This window comes from Carettochelys insculpta, chromosome 2 (genome assembly GCF_033958435.1).
Source record: "Carettochelys insculpta isolate YL-2023 chromosome 2, ASM3395843v1, whole genome shotgun sequence".
Taxonomy (NCBI): Eukaryota; Metazoa; Chordata; order Testudines; family Carettochelyidae; genus Carettochelys; species Carettochelys insculpta.
The window spans coordinates 193200337-193213015 of NC_134138.1; the positions used below are offsets into that span (position 1 = coordinate 193200337).

A 12679-nucleotide genomic window follows, 5' to 3' on the forward strand; every position below is an offset into this window, starting at 1 on the left:
TTCGGGGCAGCCCTCGCCCCCGGGGAAGGCGGCAGGCCTGGAAGCGTCCCTGGCTGGGGGCCCGCGAGGGGGAGGTGTGGGGCTGGGGGCCTCGGGGGTGGAGGGGGCGTCCCGGCCCGCCTGCCCCCGGGGAGGGGCTCGGTGAAGGGGAGGGGGGCCCGTGGCGGGCGAGGCCGCGGGGGCCGGCGCCCCCGTTTTGCGGGAGAGAGGAAACGGCCGTCGGAGCGTGGGCGTGAGGCGCCGTAGGGGGCGCGGGAGCGGGCGTGGGCGTTGGGAGGCAGCCCCGCGGCGGGCGTGGGGTGTGGTCGTGGGCAGGGTTCCCCGTAAGCTGAGCGCGCGGTGGGCGGCCCGGGAGGGCGTGGTGTGCCGTCCACGTGCGGGAGGGGGGAGGCGCCCCCGGGCGCTGGCAGCGGGCAGCATGTGTCGGTGCGGGTGGGTGTCAGGTGCCCCCGCCCCCCTGGTGGTGGTGCAGATAAGGACATGGTTTGCGGGCGGGCGCGTGGGTTGGGGCGCTGTTGTCGGGCGCGGGGGAAGGCGAGAGCGGGAGGCTGTGTGGGGGTGAGCGGGCGTGGGAGGCCTTGGGGAGGGAGGGAGGCGTGGTAGGATGGGAGGTGTGAGGTAGCGTTGGGGGCCGGTGTGGGGAGGCGTTGTGCGGGGCCGGGCGGTGGGGAGAGGCGTCGGCAGCAGGAGGTGGGGCGTGCGGGGCTGGTGTGCAGCAGGCCGAGGCTGCGGGCTGCCTTAAAGGCAGGCAAGGGGAGCAGTTGCAGCGTCTACGGCCATACCACCCTGAACACGCCCGATCTCGTCTGATCTCGGAAGCTAAGCAGGGTCGGGCCTGGTTAGTACTTGGATGGGAGACCTCCTGGGAATACTGGGTGCTGTAGGCTTTTTGCCGCTGGCTCGCTTTTGCCGCCTGATCCTCGCTTGCCCGGACGAAGGTGTCCCCGGCCGTGGCCCAGGGGAAGCGGGAGGGCGAGGGCGAGGGCTTGCGGGCTCCAGGCCTGCCGCTTTTCTTTCGCCAGCGCCTGGTGTGGCCCGCGGGCAGCGGGCGTGGCAGTCCAGCGGTCCCGTCGGCCCCTCCCTGCGCAGCCCGTTGCGCGGCTGGGGGCCGGGCGGGGGGCTGGTAAGCGGGAGGGCTGTGGGGCCCGGCCCGGCCCTGCGTCCCGTTGCAGGCCTTCGGGTTAGCGTGAGCAGGGCAGCCCTTTCCCAGCATGCCTGCTGGCCCTGTAAAACGTGGTGGGAGGGCGGGCGCAGGTGCCTGAAGGCGTCCGTTTCGGGGCAGCCCTCGCCCCCGGGGAAGGCGGCAGGCCTGGAAGCGTCCCTGGCTGGGGGCCCGCGAGGGGGAGGTGTGGGGCTGGGGGCCTCGGGGGTGGAGGGGGCGTCCCGGCCCGCCTGCCCCCGGGGAGGGGCTCGGTGAAGGGGAGGGGGGCCCGTGGCGGGCGAGGCCGCGGGGGCCGGCGCCCCCGTTTTGCGGGAGAGAGGAAACGGCCGTCGGAGCGTGGGCGTGAGGCGCCGTAGGGGGCGCGGGAGCGGGCGTGGGCGTTGGGAGGCAGCCCCGCGGCGGGCGTGGGGTGTGGTCGTGGGCAGGGTTCCCCGTAAGCTGAGCGCGCGGTGGGCGGCCCGGGAGGGCGTGGTGTGCCGTCCACGTGCGGGAGGGGGGAGGCGCCCCCGGGCGCTGGCAGCGGGCAGCATGTGTCGGTGCGGGTGGGTGTCAGGTGCCCCCGCCCCCCTGGTGGTGGTGCAGATAAGGACATGGTTTGCGGGCGGGCGCGTGGGTTGGGGCGCTGTTGTCGGGCGCGGGGGAAGGCGAGAGCGGGAGGCTGTGTGGGGGTGAGCGGGCGTGGGAGGCCTTGGGGAGGGAGGGAGGCGTGGTAGGATGGGAGGTGTGAGGTAGCGTTGGGGGCCGGTGTGGGGAGGCGTTGTGCGGGGCCGGGCGGTGGGGAGAGGCGTCGGCAGCAGGAGGTGGGGCGTGCGGGGCTGGTGTGCAGCAGGCCGAGGCTGCGGGCTGCCTTAAAGGCAGGCAAGGGGAGCAGTTGCAGCGTCTACGGCCATACCACCCTGAACACGCCCGATCTCGTCTGATCTCGGAAGCTAAGCAGGGTCGGCCCTGGTTAGTACTTGGATGGGAGACATACTGGGTGCTGTAGGCTTTTTGCCGCTGGCTCGCTTTTGCCGCCTGGTCCTCGCTTGCCCGGACGAAGGTGTCCCCGGCCGTGGCCCAGGGGAAGCGGGAGGGCGAGGGCGAGGGCTTGCGGGCTCCAGGCCTGCCGCTTTTCTTTCGCCAGCGCCTGGTGTGGCCCGCGGGCAGCGGGCGTGGCAGTCCAGCGGTCCCGTCGGCCCCTCCCTGCGCAGCCCGTTGCGCGGCTGGGGGCCGGGCGGGGGGCTGGTAAGCGGGAGGGCTGTGGGGCCCGGCCCGGCCCTGCGTCCCGTTGCAGGCCTTCGGGTTAGCGTGAGCAGGGCAGCCCTTTCCCAGCATGCCTGCTGGCCCTGTAAAACGTGGTGGGAGGGCGGGCGCAGGTGCCTGAAGGCGTCCGTTTCGGGGCAGCCCTCGCCCCCGGGGAAGGCGGCAGGCCTGGAAGCGTCCCTGGCTGGGGGCCCGCGAGGGGGAGGTGTGGGGCTGGGGGCCTCGGGGGTGGAGGGGGCGTCCCGGCCCGCCTGCCCCCGGGGAGGGGCTCGGTGAAGGGGAGGGGGGCCCGTGGCGGGCGAGGCCGCGGGGGCCGGCGCCCCCGTTTTGCGGGAGAGAGGAAACGGCCGTCGGAGCGTGGGCGTGAGGCGCCGTAGGGGGCGCGGGAGCGGGCGTGGGCGTTGGGAGGCAGCCCCGCGGCGGGCGTGGGGTGTGGTCGTGGGCAGGGTTCCCCGTAAGCTGAGCGCGCGGTGGGCGGCCCGGGAGGGCGTGGTGTGCCGTCCACGTGCGGGAGCGGGGAGGCGCCCCCGGGCGCTGGCAGCGGGCAGCATGTGTCGGTGCGGGTGGGTGTCAGGTGCCCCCGCCCCCCTGGTGGTGGTGCAGATAAGGACATGGTTTGCGGGCGGGCGCGTGGGTTGGGGCGCTGTTGTCGGGCGCGGGGGAAGGCGAGAGCGGGAGGCTGTGTGGGGGTGAGCGGGCGTGGGAGGCCTTGGGGAGGGAGGGAGGCGTGGTAGGATGGGAGGTGTGAGGTAGCGTTGGGGGCCGGTGTGGGGAGGCGTTGTGCGGGGCCGGGCGGTGGGGAGAGGCGTCGGCAGCAGGAGGTGGGGCGTGCGGGGCTGGTGTGCAGCAGGCCGAGGCTGCGGGCTGCCTTAAAGGCAGGCAAAGGGAGCAGTTGCAGCGTCTACGGCCATACCACCCTGAACACGCCCGATCTCGTCTGATCTCGGAAGCTAAGCAGGGTCGGGCCTGGTTAGTACTTGGATGGGAGACCTCCTGGGAATACTGGGTGCTGTAGGCTTTTTGCCGCTGGCTCGCTTTTGCCGCCTGGTCCTCGCTTGCCCGGACGAAGGTGTCCCCGGCCGTGGCCCAGGGGAAGCGGGAGGGCGAGGGCGAGGGCTTGCGGGCTCCAGGCCTGCCGCTTTTCTTTCGCCAGCGCCTGGTGTGGCCCGCGGGCAGCGGGCGTGGCAGTCCAGCGGTCCCGTCGGCCCCTCCCTGCGCAGCCCGTTGCGCGGCTGGGGGCCGGGCGGGGGGCTGGTAAGCGGGAGGGCTGTGGGGCCCGGCCCGGCCCTGCGTCCCGTTGCAGGCCTTCGGGTTAGCGTGAGCAGGGCAGCCCTTTCCCAGCATGCCTGCTGGCCCTGTAAAACGTGGTGGGAAGGCGGGCGCAGGTGCCTGAAGGCGTCCGTTTCGGGGCAGCCCTCGCCCCCGGGGAAGGCGGCAGGCCTGGAAGCGTCCCTGGCTGGGGGCCCGCGAGGGGGAGGTGTGGGGCTGGGGGCCTCGGGGGTGGAGGGGGCGTCCCGGCCCGCCTGCCCCCGGGGAGGGGCTCGGTGAAGGGGAGGGGGGCCCGTGGCGGGCGAGGCCGCGGGGGCCGGCGCCCCCGTTTTGCGGGAGAGAGGAAACGGCCGTCGGAGCGTGGGCGTGAGGCGCCGTAGGGGGCGCGGGAGCGGGCGTGGGCGTTGGGAGGCAGCCCCGCGGCGGGCGTGGGGTGTGGTCGTGGGCAGGGTTCCCCGTAAGCTGAGCGCGCGGTGGGCGGCCCGGGAGGGCGTGGTGTGCCGTCCACGTGCGGGAGGGGGGAGGCGCCCCCGGGCGCTGGCAGCGGGCAGCATGTGTCGGTGCGGGTGGGTGTCAGGTGCCCCCGCCCCCCTGGTGGTGGTGCAGATAAGGACATGGTTTGCGGGCGGGCGCGTGGGTTGGGGCGCTGTTGTCGGGCGCGGGGGAAGGCGAGAGCGGGAGGCTGTGTGGGGGTGAGCGGGCGTGGGAGGCCTTGGGGAGGGAGGGAGGCGTGGTAGGATGGGAGGTGTGAGGTAGCGTTGGGGGCCGGTGTGGGGAGGCGTTGTGCGGGGCCGGGCGGTGGGGAGAGGCGTCGGCAGCAGGAGGTGGGGCGTGCGGGGCTGGTGTGCAGCAGGCCGAGGCTGCGGGCTGCCTTAAAGGCAGGCAAGGGGAGCAGTTGCAGCGTCTACGGCCATACCACCCTGAACACGCCCGATCTCGTCTGATCTCGGAAGCTAAGCAGGGTCGGCCCTGGTTAGTACTTGGATGGGAGACATACTGGGTGCTGTAGGCTTTTTGCCGCTGGCTCGCTTTTGCCGCCTGGTCCTCGCTTGCCCGGACGAAGGTGTCCCCGGCCGTGGCCCAGGGGAAGCGGGAGGGCGAGGGCGAGGGCTTGCGGGCTCCAGGCCTGCCGCTTTTCTTTCGCCAGCGCCTGGTGTGGCCCGCGGGCAGCGGGCGTGGCAGTCCAGCGGTCCCGTCGGCCCCTCCCTGCGCAGCCCGTTGCGCGGCTGGGGGCCGGGCGGGGGGCTGGTAAGCGGGAGGGCTGTGGGGCCCGGCCCGGCCCTGCGTCCCGTTGCAGGCCTTCGGGTTAGCGTGAGCAGGGCAGCCCTTTCCCAGCATGCCTGCTGGCCCTGTAAAACGTGGTGGGAGGGCGGGCGCAGGTGCCTGAAGGCGTCCGTTTCGGGGCAGCCCTCGCCCCCGGGGAAGGCGGCAGGCCTGGAAGCGTCCCTGGCTGGGGGCCCGCGAGGGGGAGGTGTGGGGCTGGGGGACTCGGGGGTGGAGGGGGCGTCCCGGCCCGCCTGCCCCCGGGGAGGGGCTCGGTGAAGGGGAGGGGGGCCCGTGGCGGGCGAGGCCGCGGGGGCCGGCGCCCCCGTTTTGCGGGAGAGAGGAAACGGCCGTCGGAGCGTGGGCGTGAGGCGCCGTAGGGGGCGCGGGAGCGGGCGTGGGCGTTGGGAGGCAGCCCCGCGGCGGGCGTGGGGTGTGGTCGTGGGCAGGGTTCCCCGTAAGCTGAGCGCGCGGTGGGCGGCCCGGGAGGGCGTGGTGTGCCGTCCACGTGCGGGAGCGGGGAGGCGCCCCCGGGCGCTGGCAGCGGGCAGCATGTGTCGGTGCGGGTGGGTGTCAGGTGCCCCCGCCCCCCTGGTGGTGGTGCAGATAAGGACATGGTTTGCGGGCGGGCGCGTGGGTTGGGGCGCTGTTGTCGGGCGCGGGGGAAGGCGAGAGCGGGAGGCTGTGTGGGGGTGAGCGGGCGTGGGAGGCCTTGGGGAGGGAGGGAGGCGTGGTAGGATGGGAGGTGTGAGGTAGCGTTGGGGGCCGGTGTGGGGAGGCGTTGTGCGGGGCCGGGCGGTGGGGAGAGGCGTCGGCAGCAGGAGGTGGGGCGTGCGGGGCTGGTGTGCAGCAGGCCGAGGCTGCGGGCTGCCTTAAAGGCAGGCAAAGGGAGCAGTTGCAGCGTCTACGGCCATACCACCCTGAACACGCCCGATCTCGTCTGATCTCGGAAGCTAAGCAGGGTCGCGCCTGGTTAGTACTTGGATGGGAGACCTCCTGGGAATACTGGGTGCTGTAGGCTTTTTGCCGCTGGCTCGCTTTTGCCGCCTGGTCCTCGCTTGCCCGGACGAAGGTGTCCCCGGCCGTGGCCCAGGGGAAGCGGGAGGGCGAGGGCGAGGGCTTGCGGGCTCCAGGCCTGCCGCTTTTCTTTCGCCAGCGCCTGGTGTGGCCCGCGGGCAGCGGGCGTGGCAGTCCAGCGGTCCCGTCGGCCCCTCCCTGCGCAGCCCGTTGCGCGGCTGGGGGCCGGGCGGGGGGCTGGTAAGCGGGAGGGCTGTGGGGCCCGGCCCGGCCCTGCGTCCCGTTGCAGGCCTTCGGGTTAGCGTGAGCAGGGCAGCCCTTTCCCAGCATGCCTGCTGGCCCTGTAAAACGTGGTGGGAGGGCGGGCGCAGGTGCCTGAAGGCGTCCGTTTCGGGGCAGCCCTCGCCCCCGGGGAAGGCGGCAGGCCTGGAAGCGTCCCTGGCTGGGGGCCCGCGAGGGGGAGGTGTGGGGCTGGGGGCCTCGGGGGTGGAGGGGGCGTCCCGGCCCGCCTGCCCCCGGGGAGGGGCTCGGTGAAGGGGAGGGGGGCCCGTGGCGGGCGAGGCCGCGGGGGCCGGCGCCCCCGTTTTGCGGGAGAGAGGAAACGGCCGTCGGAGCGTGGGCGTGAGGCGCCGTAGGGGGCGCGGGAGCGGGCGTGGGCGTTGGGAGGCAGCCCCGCGGCGGGCGTGGGGTGTGGTCGTGGGCAGGGTTCCCCGTAAGCTGAGCGCGCGGTGGGCGGCCCGGGAGGGCGTGGTGTGCCGTCCACGTGCGGGAGGGGGGAGGCGCCCCCGGGCGCTGGCAGCGGGCAGCATGTGTCGGTGCGGGTGGGTGTCAGGTGCCCCCGCCCCCCTGGTGGTGGTGCAGATAAGGACATGGTTTGCGGGCGGGCGCGTGGGTTGGGGCGCTGTTGTCGGGCGCGGGGGAAGGCGAGAGCGGGAGGCTGTGTGGGGGTGAGCGGGCGTGGGAGGCCTTGGGGAGGGAGGGAGGCGTGGTAGGATGGGAGGTGTGAGGTAGCGTTGGGGGCCGGTGTGGGGAGGCGTTGTGCGGGGCCGGGCGGTGGGGAGAGGCGTCGGCAGCAGGAGGTGGGGCGTGCGGGGCTGGTGTGCAGCAGGCCGAGGCTGCGGGCTGCCTTAAAGGCAGGCAAGGGGAGCAATTGCAGCGTCTACGGCCATACCACCCTGAACACGCCCGATCTCGTCTGATCTCGGAAGCTAAGCAGGGTCGGGCCTGGTTAGTACTTGGATGGGAGACCTCCTGGGAATACTGGGTGCTGTAGGCTTTTTGCCGCTGGCTCGCTTTTGCCGCCTGATCCTCGCTTGCCCGGACGAAGGTGTCCCCGGCCGTGGCCCAGGGGAAGCGGGAGGGCGAGGGCGAGGGCTTGCGGGCTCCAGGCCTGCCGCTTTTCTTTCGCCAGCGCCTGGTGTGGCCCGCGGGCAGCGGGCGTGGCAGTCCAGCGGTCCCGTCGGCCCCTCCCTGCGCAGCCCGTTGCGCGGCTGGGGGCCGGGCGGGGGGCTGGTAAGCGGGAGGGCTGTGGGGCCCGGCCCGGCCCTGCGTCCCGTTGCAGGCCTTCGGGTTAGCGTGAGCAGGGCAGCCCTTTCCCAGCATGCCTGCTGGCCCTGTAAAACGTGGTGGGAGGGCGGGCGCAGGTGCCTGAAGGCGTCCGTTTCGGGGCAGCCCTCGCCCCCGGGGAAGGCGGCAGGCCTGGAAGCGTCCCTGGCTGGGGGCCCGCGAGGGGGAGGTGTGGGGCTGGGGGCCTCGGGGGTGGAGGGGGCGTCCCGGCCCGCCTGCCCCCGGGGAGGGGCTCGGTGAAGGGGAGGGGGGCCCGTGGCGGGCGAGGCCGCGGGGGCCGGCGCCCCCGTTTTGCGGGAGAGAGGAAACGGCCGTCGGAGCGTGGGCGTGAGGCGCCGTAGGGGGCGCGGGAGCGGGCGTGGGCGTTGGGAGGCAGCCCCGCGGCGGGCGTGGGGTGTGGTCGTGGGCAGGGTTCCCCGTAAGCTGAGCGCGCGGTGGGCGGCCCGGGAGGGCGTGGTGTGCCGTCCACGTGCGGGAGGGGGGAGGCGCCCCCGGGCGCTGGCAGCGGGCAGCATGTGTCGGTGCGGGTGGGTGTCAGGTGCCCCCGCCCCCCTGGTGGTGGTGCAGATAAGGACATGGTTTGCGGGCGGGCGCGTGGGTTGGGGCGCTGTTGTCGGGCGCGGGGGAAGGCGAGAGCGGGAGGCTGTGTGGGGGTGAGCGGGCGTGGGAGGCCTTGGGGAGGGAGGGAGGCGTGGTAGGATGGGAGGTGTGAGGTAGCGTTGGGGGCCGGTGTGGGGAGGCGTTGTGCGGGGCTGGGCGGTGGGGAGAGGCGTCGGCAGCAGGAGGTGGGGCGTGCGGGGCTGGTGTGCAGCAGGCCGAGGCTGCGGGCTGCCTTAAAGGCAGGCAAGGGGAGCAGTTGCAGCGTCTACGGCCATACCACCCTGAACACGCCCGATCTCGTCTGATCTCGGAAGCTAAGCAGGGTCGGCCCTGGTTAGTACTTGGATGGGAGACATACTGGGTGCTGTAGGCTTTTTGCCGCTGGCTCGCTTTTGCCGCCTGGTCCTCGCTTGCCCGGACGAAGGTGTCCCCGGCCGTGGCCCAGGGGAAGCGGGAGGGCGAGGGCGAGGGCTTGCGGGCTCCAGGCCTGCCGCTTTTCTTTCGCCAGCGCCTGGTGTGGCCCGCGGGCAGCGGGCGTGGCAGTCCAGCGGTCCCGTCGGCCCCTCCCTGCGCAGCCCGTTGCGCGGCTGGGGGCCGGGCGGGGGGCTGGTAAGCGGGAGGGCTGTGGGGCCCGGCCCGGCCCTGCGTCCCGTTGCAGGCCTTCGGGTTAGCGTGAGCAGGGCAGCCCTTTCCCAGCATGCCTGCTGGCCCTGTAAAACGTGGTGGGAGGGCGGGCGCAGGTGCCTGAAGGCGTCCGTTTCGGGGCAGCCCTCGCCCCCGGGGAAGGCGGCAGGCCTGGAAGCGTCCCTGGCTGGGGGCCCGCGAGGGGGAGGTGTGGGGCTGGGGGACTCGGGGGTGGAGGGGGCGTCCCGGCCCGCCTGCCCCCGGGGAGGGGCTCGGTGAAGGGGAGGGGGGCCCGTGGCGGGCGAGGCCGCGGGGGCCGGCGCCCCCGTTTTGCGGGAGAGAGGAAACGGCCGTCGGAGCGTGGGCGTGAGGCGCCGTAGGGGGCGCGGGAGCGGGCGTGGGCGTTGGGAGGCAGCCCCGCGGCGGGCGTGGGGTGTGGTCGTGGGCAGGGTTCCCCGTAAGCTGAGCGCGCGGTGGGCGGCCCGGGAGGGCGTGGTGTGCCGTCCACGTGCGGGAGCGGGGAGGCGCCCCCGGGCGCTGGCAGCGGGCAGCATGTGTCGGTGCGGGTGGGTGTCAGGTGCCCCCGCCCCCCTGGTGGTGGTGCAGATAAGGACATGGTTTGCGGGCGGGCGCGTGGGTTGGGGCGCTGTTGTCGGGCGCGGGGGAAGGCGAGAGCGGGAGGCTGTGTGGGGGTGAGCGGGCGTGGGAGGCCTTGGGGAGGGAGGGAGGCGTGGTAGGATGGGAGGTGTGAGGTAGCGTTGGGGGCCGGTGTGGGGAGGCGTTGTGCGGGGCCGGGCGGTGGGGAGAGGCGTCGGCAGCAGGAGGTGGGGCGTGCGGGGCTGGTGTGCAGCAGGCCGAGGCTGCGGGCTGCCTTAAAGGCAGGCAAAGGGAGCAGTTGCAGCGTCTACGGCCATACCACCCTGAACACGCCCGATCTCGTCTGATCTCGGAAGCTAAGCAGGGTCGGGCCTGGTTAGTACTTGGATGGGAGACCTCCTGGGAATACTGGGTGCTGTAGGCTTTTTGCCGCTGGCTCGCTTTTGCCGCCTGGTCCTCGCTTGCCCGGACGAAGGTGTCCCCGGCCGTGGCCCAGGGGAAGCGGGAGGGCGAGGGCGAGGGCTTGCGGGCTCCAGGCCTGCCGCTTTTCTTTCGCCAGCGCCTGGTGTGGCCCGCGGGCAGCGGGCGTGGCAGTCCAGCGGTCCCGTCGGCCCCTCCCTGCGCAGCCCGTTGCGCGGCTGGGGGCCGGGCGGGGGGCTGGTAAGCGGGAGGGCTGTGGGGCCCGGCCCGGCCCTGCGTCCCGTTGCAGGCCTTCGGGTTAGCGTGAGCAGGGCAGCCCTTTCCCAGCATGCCTGCTGGCCCTGTAAAACGTGGTGGGAGGGCGGGCGCAGGTGCCTGAAGGCGTCCGTTTCGCGGCAGCCCTCGCCCCCGGGGAAGGCGGCAGGCCTGGAAGCGTCCCTGGCTGGGGGCCCGCGAGGGGGAGGTGTGGGGCTGGGGGCCTCGGGGGTGGAGGGGGCGTCCCGGCCCGCCTGCCCCCGGGGAGGGGCTCGGTGAAGGGGAGGGGGGCCCGTGGCGGGCGAGGCCGCGGGGGCCGGCGCCCCCGTTTTGCGGGAGAGAGGAAACGGCCGTCGGAGCGTGGGCGTGAGGCGCCGTAGGGGGCGCGGGAGCGGGCGTGGGCGTTGGGAGGCAGCCCCGCGGCGGGCGTGGGGTGTGGTCGTGGGCAGGGTTCCCCGTAAGCTGAGCGCGCGGTGGGCGGCCCGGGAGGGCGTGGTGTGCCGTCCACGTGCGGGAGGGGGGAGGCGCCCCCGGGCGCTGGCAGCGGGCAGCATGTGTCGGTGCGGGTGGGTGTCAGGTGCCCCCGCCCCCCTGGTGGTGGTGCAGATAAGGACATGGTTTGCGGGCGGGCGCGTGGGTTGGGGCGCTGTTGTCGGGCGCGGGGGAAGGCGAGAGCGGGAGGCTGTGTGGGGGTGAGCGGGCGTGGGAGGCCTTGGGGAGGGAGGGAGGCGTGGTAGGATGGGAGGTGTGAGGTAGCGTTGGGGGCCGGTGTGGGGAGGCGTTGTGCGGGGCCGGGCGGTGGGGAGAGGCGTCGGCAGCAGGAGGTGGGGCGTGCGGGGCTGGTGTGCAGCAGGCCGAGGCTGCGGGCTGCCTTAAAGGCAGGCAAGGGGAGCAATTGCAGCGTCTACGGCCATACCACCCTGAACACGCCCGATCTCGTCTGATCTCGGAAGCTAAGCAGGGTCGGGCCTGGTTAGTACTTGGATGGGAGACCTCCTGGGAATACTGGGTGCTGTAGGCTTTTTGCCGCTGGCTCGCTTTTGCCGCCTGATCCTCGCTTGCCCGGACGAAGGTGTCCCCGGCCGTGGCCCAGGGGAAGCGGGAGGGCGAGGGCGAGGGCTTGCGGGCTCCAGGCCTGCCGCTTTTCTTTCGCCAGCGCCTGGTGTGGCCCGCGGGCAGCGGGCGTGGCAGTCCAGCGGTCCCGTCGGCCCCTCCCTGCGCAGCCCGTTGCGCGGCTGGGGGCCGGGCGGGGGGCTGGTAAGCGGGAGGGCTGTGGGGCCCGGCCCGGCCCTGCGTCCCGTTGCAGGCCTTCGGGTTAGCGTGAGCAGGGCAGCCCTTTCCCAGCATGCCTGCTGGCCCTGTAAAACGTGGTGGGAGGGCGGGCGCAGGTGCCTGAAGGCGTCCGTTTCGGGGCAGCCCTCGCCCCCGGGGAAGGCGGCAGGCCTGGAAGCGTCCCTGGCTGGGGGCCCGCGAGGGGGAGGTGTGGGGCTGGGGGCCTCGGGGGTGGAGGGGGCGTCCCGGCCCGCCTGCCCCCGGGGAGGGGCTCGGTGAAGGGGAGGGGGGCCCGTGGCGGGCGAGGCCGCGGGGGCCGGCGCCCCCGTTTTGCGGGAGAGAGGAAACGGCCGTCGGAGCGTGGGCGTGAGGCGCCGTAGGGGGCGCGGGAGCGGGCGTGGGCGTTGGGAGGCAGCCCCGCGGCGGGCGTGGGGTGTGGTCGTGGGCAGGGTTCCCCGTAAGCTGAGCGCGCGGTGGGCGGCCCGGGAGGGCGTGGTGTGCCGTCCACGTGCGGGAGGGGGGAGGCGCCCCCGGGCGCTGGCAGCGGGCAGCATGTGTCGGTGCGGGTGGGTGTCAGGTGCCCCCGCCCCCCTGGTGGTGGTGCAGATAAGGACATGGTTTGCGGGCGGGCGCGTGGGTTGGGGCGCTGTTGTCGGGCGCGGGGGAAGGCGAGAGCGGGAGGCTGTGTGGGGGTGAGCGGGCGTGGGAGGCCTTGGGGAGGGAGGGAGGCGTGGTAGGATGGGAGGTGTGAGGTAGCGTTGGGGGCCGGTGTGGGGAGGCGTTGTGCGGGGCCGGGCGGTGGGGAGAGGCGTCGGCAGCAGGAGGTGGGGCGTGCGGGGCTGGTGTGCAGCAGGCCGAGGCTGCGGGCTGCCTTAAAGGCAGGCAAAGGGAGCAGTTGCAGCGTCTACGGCCATACCACCCTGAACACGCCCGATCTCGTCTGATCTCGGAAGCTAAGCAGGGTCGGGCCTGGTTAGTACTTGGATGGGAGACCTCCTGGGAATACTGGGTGCTGTAGGCTTTTTGCCGCTGGCTCGCTTTTGCCGCCTGGTCCTCGCTTGCCCGGACGAAGGTGTCCCCGGCCGTGGCCCAGGGGAAGCGGGGGGGGCGAGGGCGAGGGCTTGCGGGCTCCAGGCCTGCCGCTTTTCTTTCGCCAGCGCCTGGTGTGGCCCGCGGGCAGCGGGCGTGGCAGTCCAGCGGTCCCGTCGGCCCCTCCCTGCGCAGCGCGTTGCGCGGCTGGGGGCCGGGCGGGGGGCTGGTAAGCGGGAGGGCTGTGGGGCCCGGCCCGGCCCGGCCCTGCGTCCCGTTGCAGGCCTTCGGGTTAGCGTGAGCAGGGCAGCCCTTTCCCAGCATGCCTGCTGGCCCTGTAAAACGTGGTGGGAGGGCGGGCGC

At 74.1% G+C, this 12679-nt stretch overlaps 7 non-coding genes and 3 pseudogenes across 7 annotated transcripts; all 10 read left to right on the forward strand.

Moving 5' to 3' along the window:
- Positions 1 to 768: 768 nt before the first annotated feature.
- Positions 769 to 887, forward strand: LOC142009887 (5S ribosomal RNA). The gene has a single exon (XR_012644648.1). It is a non-coding gene; the product is annotated as a 5S ribosomal RNA (ribosomal RNA).
- Positions 888 to 2040: 1153 nt separating this feature from the next.
- LOC142009821 (5S ribosomal RNA) lies at positions 2041 to 2150 on the forward strand (annotated as a pseudogene).
- Positions 2151 to 3303: 1153 nt separating this feature from the next.
- Positions 3304 to 3422, forward strand: LOC142009896 (5S ribosomal RNA). Its single transcript, XR_012644657.1, has one exon. It is a non-coding gene; the product is annotated as a 5S ribosomal RNA (ribosomal RNA).
- Positions 3423 to 4575: 1153 nt separating this feature from the next.
- LOC142009822 (5S ribosomal RNA) lies at positions 4576 to 4685 on the forward strand (annotated as a pseudogene).
- A 1153-nt stretch (positions 4686 to 5838) lies between these two features.
- On the forward strand, positions 5839 to 5957 carry LOC142009817 (5S ribosomal RNA). The gene has a single exon (XR_012644595.1). It is a non-coding gene; the product is annotated as a 5S ribosomal RNA (ribosomal RNA).
- A 1153-nt stretch (positions 5958 to 7110) lies between these two features.
- Positions 7111 to 7229, forward strand: LOC142009897 (5S ribosomal RNA). Its single transcript, XR_012644658.1, has one exon. It is a non-coding gene; the product is annotated as a 5S ribosomal RNA (ribosomal RNA).
- A 1153-nt stretch (positions 7230 to 8382) lies between these two features.
- Positions 8383 to 8492, forward strand: LOC142009823 (5S ribosomal RNA; annotated as a pseudogene).
- Positions 8493 to 9645: 1153 nt separating this feature from the next.
- LOC142009898 (5S ribosomal RNA) lies at positions 9646 to 9764 on the forward strand. Its single transcript, XR_012644659.1, has one exon. It is a non-coding gene; the product is annotated as a 5S ribosomal RNA (ribosomal RNA).
- Positions 9765 to 10917: 1153 nt separating this feature from the next.
- On the forward strand, positions 10918 to 11036 carry LOC142009904 (5S ribosomal RNA). The gene has a single exon (XR_012644665.1). It is a non-coding gene; the product is annotated as a 5S ribosomal RNA (ribosomal RNA).
- Positions 11037 to 12189: 1153 nt separating this feature from the next.
- Positions 12190 to 12308, forward strand: LOC142009913 (5S ribosomal RNA). Its single transcript, XR_012644670.1, has one exon. It is a non-coding gene; the product is annotated as a 5S ribosomal RNA (ribosomal RNA).
- Positions 12309 to 12679: the final 371 nt, after the last annotated feature.